At 38.6% G+C, this 22,988-nt stretch overlaps 2 protein-coding genes across 3 annotated transcripts in view; one reads left to right on the forward strand and one right to left on the reverse strand.

Annotated features, from left to right (window-relative positions):
- LOC105423506 (pfs47 receptor-like) overlaps positions 1 to 20,316 on the reverse strand; it is a 101,385-nt gene extending 81,069 nt beyond the window's left edge. Inside the window, exon 1 of the mRNA XM_089074036.1 lies at positions 19,950 to 20,316. The gene's annotated coding sequence lies outside the window, so the exon portion shown is untranslated. The remainder of the gene's footprint in view (positions 1 to 19,949) is intronic.
- brat (tripartite motif-containing protein brain tumor) overlaps positions 1 to 22,988 on the forward strand; it is a 113,195-nt gene that overhangs the window by 5,037 nt on the left and 85,170 nt on the right. Inside the window, exon 1 of one of the 2 annotated variants that reach the window (XM_089074032.1) lies at positions 20,890 to 21,200. The exons of the other annotated variant lie outside the window; for it this stretch is intronic. The gene's annotated coding sequence lies outside the window, so the exon portion shown is untranslated. Of the gene's footprint in view, positions 1 to 20,889; positions 21,201 to 22,988 lie in introns of those variants that run through there. 2 annotated transcript variants of the gene reach the window in all.

A 22,988-nucleotide genomic window follows, 5' to 3' on the forward strand; every position in this document is an offset into this window, starting at 1 on the left:
TCATTAATATCCAATCTCCGCCACTTCCTCACTCAATATTCGTTTCAAAATTATCACGCTTAGCACATGCCATCCAGACAAATTGTCCGAGATTGTTAATGAGATTTGACGTATATTTTCTTCCGAACGAGGAGATGTATTCGAGATGAATATGGATTGTGTTGTTTCTGCGACAAGAAACTGTCCGATCCATCTACTTTCACTCCTCGGAATCGGAATCTCATGATGCTTTCTGCTAAATCCGTAAGTCTCGTGAGAACCCGACACGAGCTTTCCTTTTTTTTAAGCTCTCGAAGTGAAGAGTGCGAGATACCGTAATCTTGACGGCAATCGTATTTTCGAAACCATTGACTCTTGCAATTTGACGGTTCCTTCACTCCGGCGGCGCTTCTTTTGTTTTATAACGGGGAGGCTAAGTGAGATCTTCGAGGTCTCGACTATTTTACGCTATCGTTTATTCGGGAAATAGCCTCGTGAGGAAGACACGCGATAAGACGACAAAGTAAAAGTGCTATCTCCACGAAACGCGACACCTCGATATCTACGTGCACGTAATAGGTGTCGATGCGTTTCTGCGGAAGGTGAGATCTCCCCCTCCTCCCCCCTTGCCGCCCCTATGTATCTTCTCCTCTTTCAACTTTCGATCGCATTCCATTTTATGCGTCGGTGAATCTAGGTTATCGCTTACAGGGCCATCGTCGCGTACCTACATTGGTTCCTACACTTAAGATACATCTCGAAATTTGATGGAGACACAATTCTCAATAAAATTTCAACAATTTCCGAAAAATTATCGTGTATTCTTTATTCTTTTATTCGTTCAACTTTGAATCGGATAATTAGCGAAGAAAATATATCTATGACAATGTTCAGATAATTTTTTCCAATCCAATGTACAACGGTATTGTGCGACGAAGAAACTTCGTCGAAAAAGTTTGAAAATTTCTCACGATGTGAAGATGGAACGTCGGCGAAAGATTTCGCTCAACGGAGATGTCTTTGCTCTTTTACCTTTTCAGGCGGTTTTTGCCGGAATCACCGTCGACATCGACGCGCTTTTCGTACTTCATACAATCCTGCGAGATGTCTGTTCGTCTCCGTCGCTCGATTGACGTGGATACTCGGTGTACTGACATAACGCTATTTCACCGACGAGAAAATATTCTATTCGAACGTAGAACACGTGGAAAGAACGCGCCTCTGAGATTACGCTGCCTCATGCGTAGAAAATCATCATGTTTTAATGTTTTTTAACGTTAAGTAAGTTGGAAAGCAATTAAAAAGTTATTTGTAAAATAACTGTGAAAAGTGCGCATGCCGATTATAAACAAATGTTTGATTAGTAACGCAATTGTGTCTTTTTATTTCGCAGTTAATTAAGTAAGTCCATTAAGTACCAAGATAAAATCTGGTTAATGTTGAATAAAAAATACAAAATACTTTCAAGGCGATAGTACATATGCCGCAGTTATCTAACTTTAAATAATACATTCTCTGTCTCTTTTAGCCATTTAGCGTCATTTGTCATTTGAAGTAAAGAATTTTAGCAATTTATAAAGTCATTTACGGTCAATTATGATTACGGAGGAGAAAGAATCTTATCTAACTTAATAAGATATTTTTTTTTCAACACATCGATTCAGTGTAGGCTATTTGTATCAGATTAATATCTCCATTCTATTTGAATTAAATTATTTGACCTGCTCGACATATAGTTCAACTGACCGTGGATAGCAGACGGAATAGCAATGACTGGTTACAGCACAGTAAAGCGGCGAGAAACGCAAGGCGCGAAGGCATGAGGAAACTTGAATTAATAAAGCAAAGCTTACGAAAATAAGAGAGAGAGAGAGAGGGAGAGGGAGAGAGAGAGAGAGAGAGGGAGAAAGGAAGAAAGAGAGAGTGCGCGTAGGCAACGGCCGCGCATGTATTTATAGATCATCTTGCAAGTAAGCCACTTCGGTCGCGTTCAATTACGCTTCTTCCGCGTCGTTCCGATATGCCCATTTTGGCCCAATCTCCGTTCTCTATTAACTCGATCGTTCGACAGCTCAATTTAAATCGCCAGCGCGGTTATCGACCCGAGGAAAGAGGGTAGAAGACATTGCGCGAATGCATAAATGAAAAACAGGTACGTTCCTCCTATGACACGAAACGCGCTCGCCAGAAAGCCTTCGTATCGAAAGTGAATAAAAAGATCATTAAAAACATTTGCAAAACATGATCTTAATCTTGGTATACCTATTTCACAATCTAAAGCAGAATTTTGAAAATTTCCTTAAGACATTGTTCGTATTCTGAAAAAAAAGTGACTCTTCGTAAAAGATATTTTTTAATAGATGTGATAGATTATTGTGCAATTTTGTAAATAATTCAAAGAACGATGTATTATTTATACATTAATAATTATTTAAATCTTGATCGAGAGAAGAAAAGTCTACACGCTCGCCACGAGAGATACGTCCGTTCGTTCCGTTTTATATTTTCGAGCCAAGTTACAGCCGAAATGCAACCCCGGGCCTAATGCGCCCGGCACCTCGGATGCAGGAGCTAGCAGTCGGTAGTAGACTACTTGTAAACCGAGCAGCCGAAGTTTAAACTATCCGGCTCCTTAGAGCCTCAAGTATCCAACCGAGTGCTCAGCCAAGTGCCCGCTGTGAGTGTATACTCACGAAAGCAGCTAGGAAACGCAGAAAGGAAAACTTTGTTTTACGCCCTGGACTTGTTGTTGTAATTTAAAGTTCGCTTCCGCGTAGATCCCCGACTGGATTTCAACTTACGGGAGGGGATTTGTTAACTTGTCATATGGTCAACCAACAGCACATGTAGAATAATGTTCCGTTTTGTGTGTCATCTTGTAACCGGCGCTTCGCTTGTTTCTCTCGCGAAAGATCGACGAGAGCGAAAGCTCGGTGAACCACTTGGGGAAGGGAAAGCTCGAGGAGGGGGCGGGGAGGGAGAGGTATATCTTACGCGAAGGAGGAAACAACCTTCCAGTCGAGTGCATGATTAATGCCTGGTAAACTTAACTAACCGCTTCGCCACCGCCGACGTATATACATTATGACGACGCAGCATCAATGTTACGTGAGGAGCTCGTCGTTCGTACCTCGAAACCGGCCTAGAGGAAGTAAAAGTTAAATCTTATGCCACATCTTATTATATATAATTTGAAAGAGCTGAGACACAATAGAGTATATTTACTCGGAGTATATTTAAAGAACGTCGAAAATTGACGAATTATTTTAATTTTAACATGTAATTAATACTTCTTTTTATCTTCTTCACAACTCTGTAAAATTTATTTACAACACGTACGCGTGCGTCTATTTATTTTAACACGGAGATTTATTTCTATTATAAGTATTATGTAGCATTCAACTATTTATCTTCTTTAGATATATCGTGACTGATTTACTGATTCAGGACTATCATAATCTTATAAGAATTAACTGTGACAGTATTATATTTTTTCATATTTAACAACAAAATATCTAATGTAAAAAAATATCTAATTTATGATCGTCTAAGATAAATTTATATTTCCGCGGAGTTTCACCGAAACTTTATTGTAACGTGAAGATTTCTGGCATGAAACAACAGAACCAGCTGCCACCTGTAAGTCGTGTGAGGTGGGTAACATGATACATCGGCCTTGATAAATTCGTGATTTAATGATAACGGCAAATAGCGGTTTATGTCACGATAAAAGCCAATTAACTTTGCAGAAGTTCGCCGGCCGGATCCGAGCGAATTACCATATCGTCGTTTTCTCGCAAAGGGCAACGCCTATGAGTGCGAAGCGTTAATTAATTAATTCTGTAAAGACTGGTTCCTTCATCTCGTCACGATATCGCAACGTCGCCCTTCATTCTTCAAAACGGCTACCTGATTTCACAATCGCGATCCCGATCCCATCTAAATTAAGTAATCCTTCGTAAAAAAAAAAAAGAAACATTTTAATAATAATTTATCGCCGTATATTAGATATCTGTTACGCGAATCAAGTCTAATGCGATGAGGAATCGAGATATGTGAATTTCCATTTTTATTCAGCAGGAGAGACTCGCATCGTTCATGGTCGAAGCTTCCGAGAAGTGAAACTCAGTGAGGCGCAATGTTCTTACACTCCATCGTGATTACTCTCGCAAACGATGGCATTTAATCTTCGCGCGAAATCGAAGAAGCTTGTAAAGCAAATCGCGTTCGAGGTCTTGCTCGCGGGATACACTGCCTGACGATTGATGGTTTTGCGCGAGGGAGACGCGAGGGGGAAGAAAACAGCGGACAGACATTGACCCTTTCTATAGATCTAGGAAGCTTTTATCCTTGGAAATTCGCAGTGTTATCATTAAATGTACATTAAGAGCTAATGCACCCCCCACGTTCAATTACCTTCAATTTAATTCAGTTTTTCTCTCCTTTTTCTTTGTGCCAATAAAATATCGTTTGTCGAATCGTAAAAACATAACTTCGAAGCAGAAAAATATAGTTAAATATTTAACAGATATTTCTATATTGAGACGATATCTCATATTGTTAATACTATGATATCTCATATTGTTAACATTAGTGGGAACAATAAACAAAATTAGAAAACATTGGACTAATTAAACATCAATATCGATTTCTAAAGATAAACGTCAAGTTATCTTATCGTGGAAAAGCAATTAAAGAGAAATAGCCGTGGGATGAACGAAGCCGTAAGAATGAAAGACAATGTGGAAGTCTATATCGAGATCAAAAACAATAGCAAGACAATTTTTCAAAGATGCTTATGTACTTTCAAAAGTGCTCGCGTTAAAATATTGCGAAATAAAAAAAGATTCTTTTATGGCCATACAAAATATAGGATCTTTTTTATAAAAAAATTCCATTCTATTTATAATATATATATATATATATATATATATATATATATATATATATTATAACACACACACACACACACACACGTATATATATCTAAATGTGATTATATAAAGATGTTATATAATTTACGAAAGTAAAAATATCGATTAAATTGATATTTTTATGTAAATTTATGTAAATTTTATTTTACATATGTTATTTTTTATTAGTCAAATTTAAATTTCTTATTTCGCATCTATTACAAAAATCTTATAAAATAAAAAATTATTCCCCTATTTAGTAAGATAGATTTAGCAAGGACTAGAGATCTGGTAATATTCATTTCACCATTTGCCGCTGCATCTATCTTTGTCGTCTGCTCATAAATGAATTTAATCGGCCTACTTCATCAAGCTGCCGAGTCATCGTGTAAGAATCGTTGCTGTCGCATGTCGTTGGAAGAATTTCGCGAATAAATACGAGATGTACAGACAGATCTGTCGTACACCTCACGACGCGCAGAATCCCGGATCTCTGAGAGAGCTGCAGACGAAATTGCATTATGTCGTCCGAGAGACCATATCCAACTTTCGGTCCCTCGAGGGCGCGGGAGACTCGCGCTGGAAAGACGGTGACGTTACCAATTTAATATCCAATTACACGCGCCGCATCTATGTCGTATTATCGATCGCGACTTACGCCCACGGGGAGCGTTAAAATCAAAATTAAAGCAAAAAAGCATTGCATAATTAAAAATGCGTGCATAAATAATAAAATCTCGTTTCTATCATTGGAGAGTACATATATCTTTGTTATGTAAAATATACAGAGTGTCTCATAATTCGCAGATCATCTCTCTCTCTCTCTCTCTCTCTCTCTCTCTCTCTCTCTCTCTCTCTCTCGTGTGTAAGTAAAGTGGGTTAAATTGAATAAAGTTTTCTACCATTTTGTAATTTTTGCAATTATTAATGAAAAATTAATTAACAGAAATCTATGAATAACTACATATTTAGTGACAAGAATAAGTGCGACGAGAAGAGAGCTTAATGTAATGTGATTGCTGTTGACATTTAGAATACATCTCAACAAACCTCAAAATACATTACTATATTTCTAGCAATTATAAATGCCCATTAATAATGCTGGACTGTCTATTTGCATGCTCAGTGTTTGGTAGATTTTTATTAAATATTTTCTTATTATAAAAATTATAAAAAAGTGTAATAATTTTTTTTACTCAATTTCATCTACACTATTTGTCCAAGAAAAGTGATCTACGAATTATGGAACATTCTGTATGTATAGCGTTAAAAATAAAATGTAAAAATAAATTTACAATAATATTAGAAAAAGATTATATATATACATATTATATGTATATAATAATATACATATATATGCGATATATTTATATTTATTATTTTCCCTATGCTGAGTTTGCCAATAACAGAATATGTTAATTACAAATATAAAATCCTTGGATATTATTATGCATAACAATTTGGCATTATATCAGGAGTATAGAACAAGAGAGATAAAATATCAATATTATCACGCAAATAAACGAAATATCCTGCATGGAGATAACATGTTTTGATATCCATAATAATGTAATGGCATCGATATGGGACACGGAAACATATTAACTGTAAAAACTTAATTAATTTAGTATTGTGCGATGAGTTGTTTATCTTTATCATCTCTGTTATGTCGAGAAATATTTCGAGAGTAACATGGATGCTTGTTTTCTTACTTTATAACTCACCAGAGCTTGCATTTAACCACGAAACGTTACGTGCAATACGACACAAACAAGATGCATAATGTAAACATAGAACGTACACAATTTCCACCGCGTGAAGCATGCTTGATGTAAACGTTGCTGATAAGCAAGCAACGATAAATACCACAAGATTACATGTGAATTCACACAATTTGCTAATGATTGATTTTACATAAAAGAACTTATTTTCAGAAAGGACATTAATCCCTGTCAATCCTTTTTTTAAATTGAATTTGAATTCCAAGTGTTACTAAAAAAGTAACCGATTAATACTTATTTTATTAAAAATTATCATTTCATTGATTTTAATTTCATTTACTTTAGCTATCGTTTAATTTGTGCTTGATGTTTTCATATTTTCGATTACACACATATTATGGTCGAGAAATTCACAGGGATATTTTTGCAACTCGCGTGCACTTGCACGTGTCGTGGAATACGAATTTTTGATCGAGAAATATGTCACGCTACTATGTCTCTCTTCGTTTTTTCTCATTACGCGCGACTACACGCAGATGTTGGATACCTTATACCCCGGAACGATGTGTAAATCGCAAGCTGCGGACGCGCGAAGTGCGAGCGCGTGAGTCCCGTTCGCGTCGTAAACACATCGTGAGTATACGCGCAGGTGGACGCTACACGTGCGTCCCCGAATGATGTCATTACTGTGCTTACTCTACCAGTGATCTTTCCATGTTCGGTCTTTCGCAATGGCGAAATGTGCCCCCGTCGGGTATATAAGTAGCGTCGTGTCGACGTCAACCGCGAATAACGCCCATTTTTTATCATTGACTCGAAAAATGCGCGGATTGCCTGAAAAAAATCTCGCCTGGGATCGTATGTTTTCAATTCACGCTTGCAATTAATTAAAAGGAATTATTTATGATAGTACGATGTTACTTCACACGTCGCTACATTCTTATGATAATAAGATCCTAAAAATAACTCATTTGAGCTGCTGATTTTTAATTTAAATTAAGTCCGATGTTTTCTTAGTCAAAAATTGGAAAAAAATTCAATTTTCGATAATAAATATCTACTGTCAATTAATCTTAATATAAAAAATATAATATAAAAAAAATAGAAAAGCAAATCTCGGATTAGCCATTAAAACAGATACATTTTGGAATTTTTTTTGAAAAAAATTTTAAAATTTTAAAAATAGAGGAGATATTTATGATACCATATGTCTCTCGCGTCGTAATCCACATAACGTTGCTCGTGTAAGTTTTACGAATTGCGTGTTAGAACCATGAAGCGCAAAGTTGCAAATCCACAAAAAGAATGATGGAAAACCGTTCTGGAAACATATCGAATACGCGGACGGGATTGCGATTTATGCTATAGTCCGAGCTACAGGAAGAGGCCCGACAAATCTCGCGCATTCTTCTGGATCATATATCATCGCCGCTATCAAAAATCCATCGCGATTTATGGACGTGACGTATCCACCAGACGGATACGATATAGATGCGTATAGAGGTGTACGTAGTCTCTTTTTTTTTTTTGCCTTCGTAAGCAAAAGCATGCACAAATAGTTGATTTATTCCGCGGTTATATCCATTGCCGCGTGTTCGCGCTCATGACACGAAAATCCATCGTCGCGTCGGATCCTAGATGTGCTTCAAATAGCGAGGTATGGTCCATCCACGCCTATTGAGATTACAAACTAAACAACCATTCTCCTTCATAGAGACGAATATTCCGTGCTCCTCGTTTCTCGAAGTTGGACGGACGGCTTTCGGGATAGCCGCATCGATCCCTTTTCGCGATGCACAATCATGAAGCTGCCTAATGGGCTTATCCGACGCGATATGGATAACAAACTGACGCGAGTGCCAAAGTACGTCGGAGTATAATACGAGGTGTCGCGCACAGAATATTCAACTCCGATAAGCGGCATTGAACGATCGAGGATGGTCGGCATACTTTTCGTTCGATGCCTGCGGCGCAGCGGATTGTCGCATCGCATCGCGTCGCGTCGCGTCGCGTCGCGTCGCGATGTGTCGCCTCGCGGCCAGGGTCAACCACTTGTAGAATCCTGGCAAGCAGTCTATGTGGCACTCGACCGGATAGCGTGCCAAAATCTCGCGCGATTACAGCCTTTGTTTTAAACGTCAATGACCTTTCGCAACTCCCGCTGTGACGCGCTCTCGCATTACTCCGGCGATCTTATCCGGTAAATGTGGCAAATCTGTTTTAAATTAAACGAAGCTATCAGCTCGCTCGCGTTAAGAGTAATGGCCAAGCGACAAAGTTAATTTGCTCGTTGCACAGAGCATCAGCTCCGATGGCTATTATCGTTTTAATTCTACACACAGAGAAGCGATACGAAAAACATTTAATACAAGTGTCCAAGTGATGAAATAATATTTGCAAAATATGTTATATAAATTGCAGTATTCTGAATTAGAATTTAAAATTTTAGAATCACCATTAAAGAGAGATCGTGTTATAAACTATGAGAATGTTATTGTGACGTAACTATTCATCTCTGTAACTATTCATTTCAATAAACAATAACTGAGAGAAACATAGCAGGATCTTAGATGATAAATTTTTAGATGAAATAAATTTCAATAATTATTTGAATTTGTTCCATACAGAAATTTAGCACCCAAGATCCTACTTGTCGAATAACTACGTTTATGAATAGCTATGTTTCTCTCAGTTATTGTTTATTAACATGTACTTGATTTAAGTATTGTTCATTTATTTATGTATCACTTTTAGTATTTTATGTGACAGTATTTTGATAACAAACCAGCGGCTTTTCACGTTGCAATTTTCATATCCAGCAGTACATTTACGTCAAAAATTATTATTATTACCACGATAGCGAGGTCGTACGGTAATCGCAGAAATACACGTCGTTTTTGACTCGCATAGCCGACCCGGAGCACGCACATCGTGCGTAATGTACGTGCGTGATACACGCACGTACGTGTGGTATGCATGTGTGCACATACGTGTGAGTACCGTGCGTGCGTGTACCACGGTGATATACACCCAAGCCTAAACAACGTGAGCGCCGCATTGCGGAAATTCCAGAACTGCATATATTACCGATGTTAATTCATTCCTTTATACATACTCGCCCATGTGTGCATTTACGCGCATTTACATACACCGCATGCAAAAGGTGTATCTCGCGAATCTACATCTTTTATTATGGATCCCTCGCTAAGAAGCTAAGAAGTTACTATATTCTTGATAAAATTTTAAAAATAAATCACAATATCCTCTCGAGACATTTTTCTCGTCAAATTTTAGAAACTTCTTAACTTTAAAGATTCTCGAGGCTAAAACGAAACACACACAAACGGGAAATTAGCTTCCCGTTATTTTAATAGCACATATACCAATTTTGCTATATAAAACATAAGTAGCGTATCGTCGCGTCGATGATTAGCGATATTGTGATGTTCTTCAAACATCGCACTTTTATCGCGAGTGCAGTTAAATCCCTCCTTCAGAGAGAGATTACGATCGTATAATTAAACCGTGCACGGAAATCTTATTTACGTGCAATAGACCGCGTCGATATAATTAGTCGTATGCAAGTCACGTGAATGGATCTTGTAGTAGCAAATTAGCAACAAACTTCGATTTCAAGAGGAGATCCGTCGAGGAGTCTTTATGTGCGAGGAAATGAGAGAGTTCTCTCTTTTACAGGATAATCCAAAATGATAAGATTCTCAATAAAGAAGGAAGAATCGTAGTTGAGAAATCTCTTTGTCCGTTCTTAGAAATAAAATTTGCTTCTCTTTTATCTCCTTCTCTTTGACACTTCTCTTAAAATAATTAAAATCCTATAAACCCTTTCATGAGATTTAAACAAATTGAATATACAAAGGGCAATTAAATAAACATCATTTTTAATCTCGTGTAACGAATCTTGTAGAAAGTCAGAGATGGATATGCTTAAATACAATATTAATTAGTACATAGGATATACTAACATTTGTTGTTACACTTGATAGTTATTTGATGGTTACTATATTGGTTCATTAGCAATACGGGATTTTGCTACGAGTAACGCAGATCGATTCGGTCAGTTGAACCGATCTACAATTATAATTACGCGCATAATATCCGTACATTATTCAATTGTTTGTAGAATTCATGTGGTATCCATTTAATGTAGAATTCATGACTATCGTATTATTTAAATAATTTGACAGAATCACAAATGTTGTTTCTTCTTAAATATCATTATACCAAAATATATTATTAATTGTACTAATATATCCATTTTAATTACCATCTGGCTTCTGTTGTAATGATTAGATTACATTTAGATAAATTAATTTATGATTTAAAATAGCAATAAGGATACATAATTAAAAAATTACATCATTGTTATTCTGATCAAAAACAACGTGTGAATACATACATACATACACACGCACACTCGCAAATGTGCAATGCCCATGTTACGAGGAAGCCAGATATCCAATACTTTCAATCTGTTCTGATATCATCAAGAAAGACATAACAAGATAACAAATGAAAGAAAAAGTAAAGCTGCTATGCATTATTAAACACTGCTTACATTTTTTCGTCAATAAATCTTAATAAATTTATGAGAAAATTTATGTTTAAAGTTGATATAAGCCACGCTCTTGTCAATAACATAATGTCATAAGCGATATTCACTTATGCTACTATAATTTTATTTAAGATTAATATTATTTAAAATATCGTATATTGTTTGAAATTGTATTATAAAAATAATTCCATTTGTAATTTTTATCTCTTAAATTTATTTTTAAAACAATTCCCATATTAAAGTCATTTTTAGGTGATTTCGTGAACATCTTTATTGCCGAAACTTAGCAATTTGAAAACCGCTTGCAGGTACTCTTGCAGAGATCATCTAAAATTATTCAGAGATTAAAGGAGAAAATATTCGACTCGATGCTATGCCTGATATTAGAAATTCCAGCGCGCAAGCGCTTAGATAACATCATTTATGTGCCCTCGTCGCATGTATTCCCATTTGGAATCACAGCCGAGCCATCGGAAGAAATTCCCGTTACAATGTTCCCATCCTAAGTTGCAATTTAAATGCGCATTCTCAGTTATCACGCAGCTCCCATGAAAAAAAAAACCTATACGAAAATTTTAGATTCCATAAGGCAACGAAAAGTAATGAGAAAGAGACAGAATATATTGCCAGGATATCATCCCTATCATCGTTTTATCGAACTACATTCGGCTTATCTAAACACGTCGCATCTAAACACAAATTTATAAAAGCTAAAATTTTCGAAAGTATTACATTTGGAATATCGAATTGGTTTCATATCGTGCTCTACCTATATATATATGCAAGAAGCACAAAGTTACAATCACACATGTCATTATATTATATAAAGCCGTCCACTTCCCCGAAAATTTAAATTCTTTCGGATAATATCAGACATAATGGATTATCCCCATAGTTCATGGAATTTTGAACGGTCGGTGGAAAACCGGCGCAAACTACGGAGAAATCCGATCGGTTATTGTCGCTCTTTCTTCGAGCGAGAGGCTCGCGTTGCTGCGTCTTTGCATTCTTCGCCATTCCACCGCCACGGAACCACGTCCGGAGAAAAGAGAGGACGACGAAGGAGGTGGCAGGTAAACCAGTTTCTCTGAGCCCCGGCGGGACCCTCGGCTCAGGTCGAGGTCTCTCAAGATGCCCTTCGTTCAAGAATTCCCAGGCTGAGATTCAGGTCCGATGTACCTTGCCCTGCACCGCGTCTAACGGTCTGTCTATTGTCCGCTTTGGAGCCCGGGGTTCGGGGCCTGAGGCCCCAAATCGCGATTTGGGCGCCCCGAAATCCATCACGCACCCTCTTTCCTCTTTTCTCGATCTTTCCGCATCATCACTCGCATCATTACCGAAACACAGATAAAATTTTTTTTTCGAAAAACATGGTGAAGTGACGAAGCGAAATGGACAAAGAAGAAGTAGATGAATGGTGGAAGAATAGTTCTTCCTGGTATTAATTCTTAGAATATTTTTTTCTCTCTTTAATTACTTAATCGTGAAGTAAATTGGAGAAAATCACCATCAATATGAGTAAAATTAGCTAAAAGTTTTTCATGGAAATTGGTATGTGAAATTTAATTTTCCCAAAAAGGAGCAAAAGTTATAAAGAGAAGATGCCTACAGAAGTTTATTTTTCGATAAATTTATAAACTGATCTATTCTGATAATACAGTGAAAAAGTTACAAATTGTACAAATAATGTATCAACACACGTACAATCTTTAAAAAGTAACTGCTATTTTAAAATATACCTGGCAAATAATCGCGGGGAAATTATATGAACTAGGGAAGCTCTTTCTTTGAATGGCGACTATCAAAAGACGCATTCGTCCGAGGTAGTTCGAACGGAATGCAGTCGACGGGATGCAACGTGCCACGTTGCACGTTGCCACAGTCGCTACAGGCAGTGAGACGTATCACGAGGTGTATAATGGTTGCCGGGAAAGAAGGCGGATAGAAATGATGGAGAAGGTGAAACGAGAAGCTGGATGTAGCGAGAGATGTGCAGCGCGAGATGAAAGGGAAATGATGGGTATAAATGGCAGATATGCTGATATAAGAAATTCTATAAGAGAGATTGTAACAGATGAAGATAAAGAAGAATATAAGAGAAGAAGAAACAAGAAGAATACAATAAAATAAACATAACATAAAATAAGAAGAAATCTAAAAGAAATAAAAAAAAAATAAATTATATTACACAATATAAGCTTGACACGAAAATTTAGAATACACAAATTTAGAATATGAACCTCTAAGGAAGTTTGAAAAACACAGGGCAGTTCACGGTAAAACGAAATTCTTACTTCATCTGAAACTCAGTGAGCGAGAAAGTAAAAAGAAGCATGTGAGAAAAAGCGGAATGTTATAAATGGCGATGCAGATAGAACGATAATTACAAGCGGAACAAGCAACCTCGCGGAGGAAATCATGGTTACAGGAAGAGAAGCAGACGAGCAAAAAAAAATTGCGCAAGACGGAAAGGAGTAGAAGGACACTGCGAGAGGAGAAGAAAGGCGATTCGACCGTATGATCCGAAAGGAACGAAGAGCGGAACGAGTCGAATGTCTTCTCCATTCCAGCGGAAAGGACGAAAAGGATAAGTAGAAGCGTAAACGTACGCGTTGGTAGGAGAAGAGCTACGAAGGAAGGAGGGAAAAGAGACGACGGGGAAGAACGAGGAGAGGAGGAAGAAGAGAGAGAGAGAGAGAGAGAGAGAGAGAGAGAGAGAGAGAGAGAGAGAGAGAGAGAGGAAGAAAAAGGGAAGAGAACGGCTCGTTGACTCTCCTACGTCCCTGTGAGACTTCCACGAAGAGAGACCTACGCGATCTTGCAGTCCTCAGCTTCACGAGCTTCCTTCGCTCTCGGCTTGCAGAGAGAAAGAGAGAGTGAGAGAGAAGTACAGGCCTGGTATCGCGGTCTCTAGCTTTGTATTATTATATGCCTTATACGGCGGTGCGTCATACATCACGCAGTGAGTCGCTCAGTCTTGTCGGGAATCAGGACTCAGTTTTGGTCAGAATTCGTCGTTTGCTTCAACGTGTCTGTGGCTGAATACAATTTAAACTCACGGATTTGAAAGCACTTGTGTGTCATCCTGTACTAATTGTTTTTCTTGGTAATTCCAAAAATGACTCTAGATATTATTAAATTTTTCAGTATACTTAAATGTACACTAAAACGTCATACGTGAAATACGAATATTTAGGTCGCTTCATCCCTGCACATTATGTTTAAAAATGTAAAAAAATATGATTCAAAATGTAAGATTTTCTCATTATTACGAGTATTATAATAATTAAAAAATTTAAACATCTCTGCCGTAAATGATACATATATCTCTGTTTCTTGTTAAAGATAATGAACAAAAGACAATTAGTAAATGAACAAAAAGCTCATTATATTGTAAGTTACTAATGCTCGCAGCTTTCACTTTATTTTAGGAGAAAAACAAAGATAAAGAATATGCAATAGAATTCCTTTTATTTTAAACAAAATTGAATGCTTTCTAGAATGGACTTTTAAATATTTCAGTGTTCAATATATTATTCATTATATAGATTAATATTTATTAATGTTCATTATTCAGAACATTCCAGACCTACCAACGTAACTCTTTAATTACACGAATTACAAATTCAATTTATATCGTTATATAAAATAAAATTGCAACGAAAAATTATTTACAGCTCTTACATGTTTATCTATGTGTATTATGTTTACTATGTGTACTGTGTTTGTTATTATTTTAATAGAGATTGACACTTTACGCGTTATGAAAATTTTCGCTGTGGCAACACAATTAATATTAGCCGACATAAAACCGATGATTTATTCATGAACTTTCGTTGCCCTTTTTTAGATAAGTTATTGTATTTGGTTCGTCGTATATTCCATCGCATTTTTCTTCTATTGATGGAGACGTAACTCGCATATATAGGAATGCATCGCGATCTTAATGTTTTCCATCGCGATCGAGGCTGTCTTCACCGAGGTCAAAACCAGTTTGGTCATCTTCCGAAAGAAAAGCAGTACCATCAAGACACGGCTTTTCCATAACCAGTTTCACTTGGCCTAGATACCCATGCCAATATGTCATTTCCCGATTTAGAGCGTACGAACCTTTTAAGGAGAATTCATCCTCGCGACTTAGAAATTACTTTATCGCAAGAAATGCACAAATAAATTTTCCATTTGAACGCCAATACTTTAACCAGTTCTAACAATAATGGTACGAGTTAAAGTTAAACTCAAACGAATTCGTGTCAAACTTTTCACAAAGTTTCCAAGTAGAAACGTTCAAGTAGAAACGTTCATCGAACGATTTATAGAAAAAAAAAAAAAAAAAAACGAATAATATTGGAACAGTTGGATTGCTTTGCAATATCTAAAGATTCTATAAAACGATTTACAAAAAAAAAAACTTATGCCAATTTCCAATTAAAATTCAATAATATCACCTAATTTTATCTCCCTATTTTATCTGATTTATAAATTAGAAATATATTTTTAAGTTCAACATATACAAATAATTTAGATTCAAACTATTCGATCACACATTTCAAACGCCAATATAAATCGAAAACAATAATTGTAATCCAATTTGCAGATATCGACAAGACTATATCTTTTTTATTTTTCATCATTTATGCCGGACAGATATTGCGTCTATATTATATTACTCGCGTTTGATTTTGTCATTTATCTATCTTCGCCCTTCAACCCTCGCAATACGTCAATCTGTCATTGGGAAACAAATGTCCCGTTAATTTTCACGAATCAAAGAGAAATAGACAATTCATTAATATCTCGCCCGTCCATCGTATATAAATGTTTCGAATGAAAAATTATTCGTCGACTTTATTGCAATTCTGTCTCTGTGCGCTTTCCGTCACAGTCTCAAAGGGTTAAAAACGGGCGGAGATGTCACGACGTGATCTCGTTCACGCCGACCACCGGTTGCTTCGGAAGTCATTCGCGAGATGCAGGAGACAATTCTCGGGCCTTTCAAACGTGGAAAAAATTTTTAACGACTAACTGGAACACGGGATGGTAGTCGAAGCGATTCTCGATTCGCCTGCCAGTCACACGACGGTGCTCGCCGGCTTGCATGCGGCCACTTTCACGATCGGCTCGGGCCGATAGTTACGTTTCGATCGTTTCGCCCGCGCGATTTCCGGGGTCAGAAATTTTACGTACGAAACGGCTTCCGGCGTCTTACGCCTGGCACACGCGCTTCCGGTCTGGGAGGTACGTTAAACTGGAACACGCCGAGTCGCGTGCGGAAGGAAATTGCGCGTCGGCGCGACGACAGGATGCAACCTGATGCACGGGCATACTAAAATATCCGCGTCCGAGAAAGGGCGGAGAGACCTTCGATCGGATACCGGTTTTACGGGAAACTATTAGCTGTGCAAATCACATGACGACACGTGTGCCCATCATTAATTACGCGCGTACGTTCAACCCCGTTATTTATTAGCGTAACCGCACTGCGTAGTAGTTTACAGAAGTGGGCTTTTCTCACCTTCGAATAGAAATACGATAATGACGTCACAATTTCTAGCTTCTTTTGCACTTGAAAACTTTTTATTATGTTTCCCTACGCAATATGTTGAATATTAAATTAGTAACTTACAGTTTACAACGAAACATTATTTTTAATCAAATTTTTAAATGTTAAAACCAATCATATAAATCGCATTTTTCCAGTACGTCAGTTTCTAAAATAATTAAAATTAAAAAATGGCCTTTTAGCGATATTTGAAGATTTTTTATAAAAAAAGTTAACGATATCTCAAAATTCTGCTCGGCATCTAAAAATTAAAAAAAAAGCATCTCAAAACAATTAGAAAAGATATTTCTTGTAAATTGATATATTTAATGGGATTACTTCACCGTAAAATTTCTTCATCTTTAAACCATAATCATATAGAAATTTTAAATCGGATGTGAGAGCACGACGATTAACGGCCGCAATGAACTTCCGAGTAAGATTTGTAAAAAAAATTGGCTCTGAATAGGATATGGGAAGTAACTTGAATAAGATTAGATCGATCGACGTAATCTCCACGTCTATCTTTGAAGATCAGGTCGCTCGACTATTTTTACGTCGGCGTTTCGTGGATTAAATTTTAATCGTTTTACAAAAGCGACAGCGCACTTAATCCTTGCGCGATCGATCGATTACGCGTTAAAGCGAATAACATAGAAAAGTAGATCGCCAATTAAATAGGATACAAACTTGTTAAAATAGCGAAATCATTATTTCCGCTGCAACGCAAACTTTTGCAATTTGTCGAACGTTACCTTAACTCCTTCGAAATTAATTGTTTAGTCTTCTTCTTTTTCGCAACTTGTTTCATTACCTGAACTTTAATTTGCGCGCCTTCAAATATTCAAATGTATATGTTCCCGTTAATAAAAAGTTTGAGAAAAGAAAAATGTTATAAATTGTACATTCGAGAGAGACCGGTATTTTAGTGTTTCCAGCAGCAACCTCTTTTCTCCGTCGCCGCACCTTTCACCGCGAGAATGCCAATTCGTATTACGATACGCGGTCATATTTATGACATCACGAGGTTGCTGGGCGGGAATAAACGAAAGTTGCAGGATTACTCTCACTCTCGTCGTACTCCAAACGAGGACTCGTTTCTTATGTGTAACAACAAGAAAGCGGGAACGAACATACCTTAAGAACTACTTTTTCATCTCGCGGCACTTCATCTTGGAACATTTATCTTGTTCCGCGTCTTTCCGCAAGTGCACGATTACGTTTCTCAAAGACACTTATTCATCGAATATCGTTATTTTATTGCAACGCGGCGCAAAGCTATGCAACTTTTGTATATTCTATTCAGCTCGCAACCTTGTATCAATTGCGACTTGTTCCGGCGCAAAAAGACGCGCTTTTTATAATTACGCAATATCCTTTCTTCCCAGGATCTGAATACTGTTGCAACCAGTTATCCATATCTTATCGCCGATTATACGCGAGATTAGCAACAATCAAGCATGCTCCATTATTTATAACAGAAACATTTCATTCAACTTGTTGTTACAAGTTTTCAGTTCGATTGTGTCTAAATCTAACTCTTCTATCCGGATTACAATTAGTTAGGACAAAAGGGAATCGCTGAGCAGAATTAATTAAGCGAGATTCTGCCAGTGACTAGCTCTTTGTGTTTGTTGAGATTATGCGCGAAATGAAAGGAGGACGTAAAGCGTTTCAAATAATTTTCGCAAAATAATTTTCGCAAAAGTACGCATTAGTAGAGAGCGCGTTTTAAAAAATTAATGTAGAATTAAATCCCTTTGGTCAAAATAACTTTGGATAAATGCTCAGACATGACCATCAAGCTTCGGTATAAAATTGTCGTATATGTTTATACAGAATGCATTTGTGCGAGATGCGCTTGGAGCACATTCCGATTTTTCTCCCTTGGAAAGGTTGTCAGAAGGATACATTTTCAACCCTCTTATACATTTCAAGTTTAACTTGAAATGTTACCCGCGTGTAACTTTAAAAATTCTGAGTATCTCAGCTTTTTCAATTTCATGTTTCGTATGCTCAAGAGATTATACATGTTATAAGAGACACACAAATCTCTCAAAAGCCAAAAGTCTGATCGACTCTATTTTTTGCAAATTGTTTAATTTCATATCTTCATCCTCTCTGCTTCTCTTTTGACTTCTGAAAAACTCCAATAACGATTCAGTTGGCTGAAATTTGAATTACGCAAAAACAACTGTCGAGCGCCACAACAAATGGGATCGCAACAAATTCTGATTCGAACATACCTGCAACGGACAATATATACAAAAGCAAAGGTCATATCGGCGCCATTAATATCCCACGGTCGGCATAGGTAGCCGAACAAAGCGCGCGCGTTTTGCGGAAACTTCATGCGAAATACCGGGGTGCATAACGCGTATACATGATCGCATCGCGTACGTTATGATCCAGCACACGCAATTTTATCGATCTGCGCCGCCGGCGCGTAAAAGGCTGTCGAAACGTCTGGCATTCCGGACTCACGTGCTCGTTGGTCGCACATAGGTGCGCGGGGGTGGAGGGATGGGGGCAGGGGAGAAGTAAAGTATCTTTCCGCGTGCAATCGACCATAATACACTGCCAATGCGCTCGCCTGGTATGTCCGCGGGCGCGTAATATTCAAACGAACCGTGGAAAGTCCAGGGACTCGATCGAGCGTTAAATCAGTGCGGCAACGCAACCTCGACGAGGAGTCCTTGGAGGAAAGCCACCGACAAATTAAATCGTCGATGGGCACGACGTGACATTCTCAATCGATTGCTCGCAAAATTCTTTTTTTTTTTTTTATTTTCTTCAAGCGGAATCGTGCCGTGAAATACATGTTTCGTTTATATACATACGTGGATGTTTGTGTCACATACTCGATTTTATTGAAAAACTTTTGAAAAGTATAACAACACATACACATCACACATTTTATTTACTTGAAAGTATCGATGACAATGAAGATTATAAAAGTTACACAAATTATAAGTTTAATAAAGATAACTATTAAACGTTTTCATTTAACAATAAGTATTTAAAAAGTATTAATAAAAAAGTACAATATTTATAAAAGTATTATTAAAAGTATTTAAAATATTTGAAAATAAAATTACAAATAATAAATCTCATAAATATTCTTAGACCAAGAATCATTAAAAAAAAAGAAAACAAGAATTTCACAAGTGGCATTAAAAACAAGCTTTTTTTTTGAATACGTATAAACAATTGGACATTACCTGCGTGCGAACGGCAATAAGAAGTGACTCAGGAAACTCAGATGCTGTTGCTCGACGAGACGTTGAGAGCGGTTTGCATTTTGCAGAGAATTAGAGAACTCGTGCTGGCATAAATAGCACGAATCTATTCTGGCACACGTCTTGGAAGCACGATTCGCGCGATTTGAATGAGCGACGCGCGCGAATCCCGCGTGCGAGCGATGCAAAGTATGTTTAAAGGGGACTACATGTCGACCTCAAAGATTAAAAGTCGCGTGTCTTGTCTCGTGCAAGTGTACGTTCGAAAACCTTTTGTTTACGAAAACTCTACACGGAAAAACTAGTAGGAACGAAATTTCCGTAATGAGATTATTAGAATTCAGTTTAAGTCAACAAGACTTCTGGTTAATTTAAACAGAAATTTAGTAATTTCTAATTCCTTCATTCTGAAATAGAATTTTGATACAACCAAACTATTTATTCCATATACAACTATTTATTCCATATAGTTTATGTTACGTATATTATAGATTTTTAGTTAGAACCAAGTTAGATTTTAGCAAGCTCGCATTCGGCATACTATCTGACAATTATCAAATCAAAGGATCTCATTACGCAAACAAAAGGTTTCCCTTTGCTCGACGCACTCCATCTTTAAATTTAAACCGTGAGATTCGTAGACGGGAGTCGCTTCCTTTTACCTGGCCGAAACTCAGTTTCGTGTGGTTATGGTAATTCGAGAGAACCGGTAGGATTAGAAAATGAGAAATTTCTACAATCGGCTTATCGAAAAGATCGCACTGGCACGCAAATGAACATCATCCTTCCGGCAAAAGAATTGACTCGTCGCGCGACCGCCTACGCGATTATGAGTACACGGCGCTCGGGCCATTCCGTTCGGCGCGGCGGGCCGAGCGCGACCGAAGCCGGCCGAGAGTAGCCGAGCGCGGCGGGAGGACGCGCGAGCGGCGTCGGGTGTGTATGGAGCGCGCGCCGGTACACAGAGGAGCGATCGTGGTTCGAAAAAGTTAAGTTTTTCGCGTATGCAAGGTCACCGAGGAATCGCGTAACGGGTGTGCACGTGTCTCGTGAAGTATCGCGCGTCGACTCGACCGATTGTTGGCCATCGAATCGCATTATCGGACAGAGGCCCGAGAGGCGAATCATCGAGAAGCCCGGCACGTGCCGGCTGTTCCCCCGAGTCGAAAGCCGGCGAAAACCTAACCTTCAAAGGCGACAGCCAACGGAAGACGCCTTGGCCAGTTTCGAGAGGTGAGACTTTCTGAAAATCTCTGGCTCTCCGAGGATCGTCTCATCGCGAGCTCGATCGAACGATACGTTAACGGGCGAGAATGCGCGCACCGGGTTTTTGTGTCGTGCGTTTTTCAGCGATGACGTTCAACGACGTGATTGTATACGTTATATCCACGCACGTTGCAAGAAGGCCTCGAGACGTGGAACCTCCGTCTTTTTTACGCGCGCAACTTCACGCCGTTGGAACGTCGAGCTGCGTGCGGGTATTCTCGCGAAAATATTTAGATTCTCTCCTTCACGACACTTTTTTTTCGTCGTGTTCTTGGATCTATAAGAACATCACGCGAGTGAACGTCGGGATTACCGAAAAAAGGAACTTTCTGAAATTTGATATTCCTCCCTCGCCTCTCTGATTCGACGAACTGTTGGTGTCTCGAAAAAAAAAAAAAAAAAAAATGTCGACTCTCCCAGACATGGTCGTTTTCGCGCGCACGCCATGCACTGCGTTCCGATTTACGCTCAGAACGTTCGCGAGCATCGTTTGTTCTTATTTAACATTCGATAAACAGGGATGAAGTGATCCCACGAGCGCTCTGAGCGTAAATCGGAACGCAGCCTAAATGACGATTTCCGAGCACGTCGGCGCTCGATATCAACTCAATATGTTGATATTTCTCGTCGATCCGAGCGTGCTCAATATCAGCCCAAAGACTTCGGAACGTGGTGTATTGACAGAGACCTGATCTTTCGCTTACAGGTACGTAATCTCGGAGTCCCTACTCGATTTGAATCCCGAGGCTGCGTCGGTGGTGCGCAGATGATCGCGAGACGACAGCCGCGCTGGTGAGTACGCAGAGATGAATACACAGAAGCGAGTATCTCTCTCTCCCGAGGATATGAGGATGGCTCCCTCGGTTTTCATCTCTTCTCTCCGCGCGCCTCGAGAACGACGCGGGCGATTCCGAGCACCCGAGGCTCACACGAAGAAACCGAGGGGGGCAAAAAGTCTTAATCTCTTCAGCATGTGCGCGGGAAGTGACGGATCGTAGGCGATAAACGCTTGTCCTCGTTCTCGAATGTGTCCATGTGTAAGAAACAGGCTCGTGCGTGTGCACGCATTCACGCACGCAGCCGACGCGTGTAAAAAAAAAAAACTGCCTCGGTTACGCTCGGACTGTGTCTCCGGCGCGCGCTTTTACGGCCGTGGCGGGAGGTTCGATGTAAAAATCGCGGCCGGGGACACCCCGAAGAAATTACGGGCTGAGACGTTCGCGGGAAAGGACGGGGATCCTGGAAATTATTATTTTTTTTTATTACGGTTTTTCTCCGTCGGATGCGCTTTAGAACGAAGGAAAGATACGGGGAAGAGGTTCTCCCGCCTCGCGGTGCTCGACGAGCTTATTGTACTGGGTGTCCGCTAATCTGCAATCCGGTAGAATTGGCGAGGAGAATAATTTCTCGTGGACAGAAAATAGAGTAGAGAATATGTAGCGAGTCTCCTTCGCGATCGATCGCGTGAGAGAAGCAATTATGAAAGCTGCTGAGTTTTCGAGCGTAAGTCTATCTGTGTGTCCTGGCATTAAAGTTGCGTGCCGCAATAATTAACTCTACCGCACACTATTGCAAATTCTTAATTCCAGAAATGTATCAGTGTATTCGTGATTGCTGTATCTTGCTATTTTGAGAGGTCAGTGAACTAATGTTATCAGCGTTTAGCGTGATAGGTGCGCATTGTTATGTAAACAGAGTCTAAGGTTGGACAAGAAATTCTAAGGTTGACGAGTTATTTTGTCAGACAACAAAGAA

Source organism: Pogonomyrmex barbatus, unplaced genomic scaffold (genome assembly GCF_055798465.1).
Source record: "Pogonomyrmex barbatus isolate J1 unplaced genomic scaffold, ASM5579846v1 scaffold16, whole genome shotgun sequence".
NCBI lineage: Eukaryota > Metazoa > Arthropoda > Insecta > Hymenoptera > Formicidae > Pogonomyrmex > Pogonomyrmex barbatus.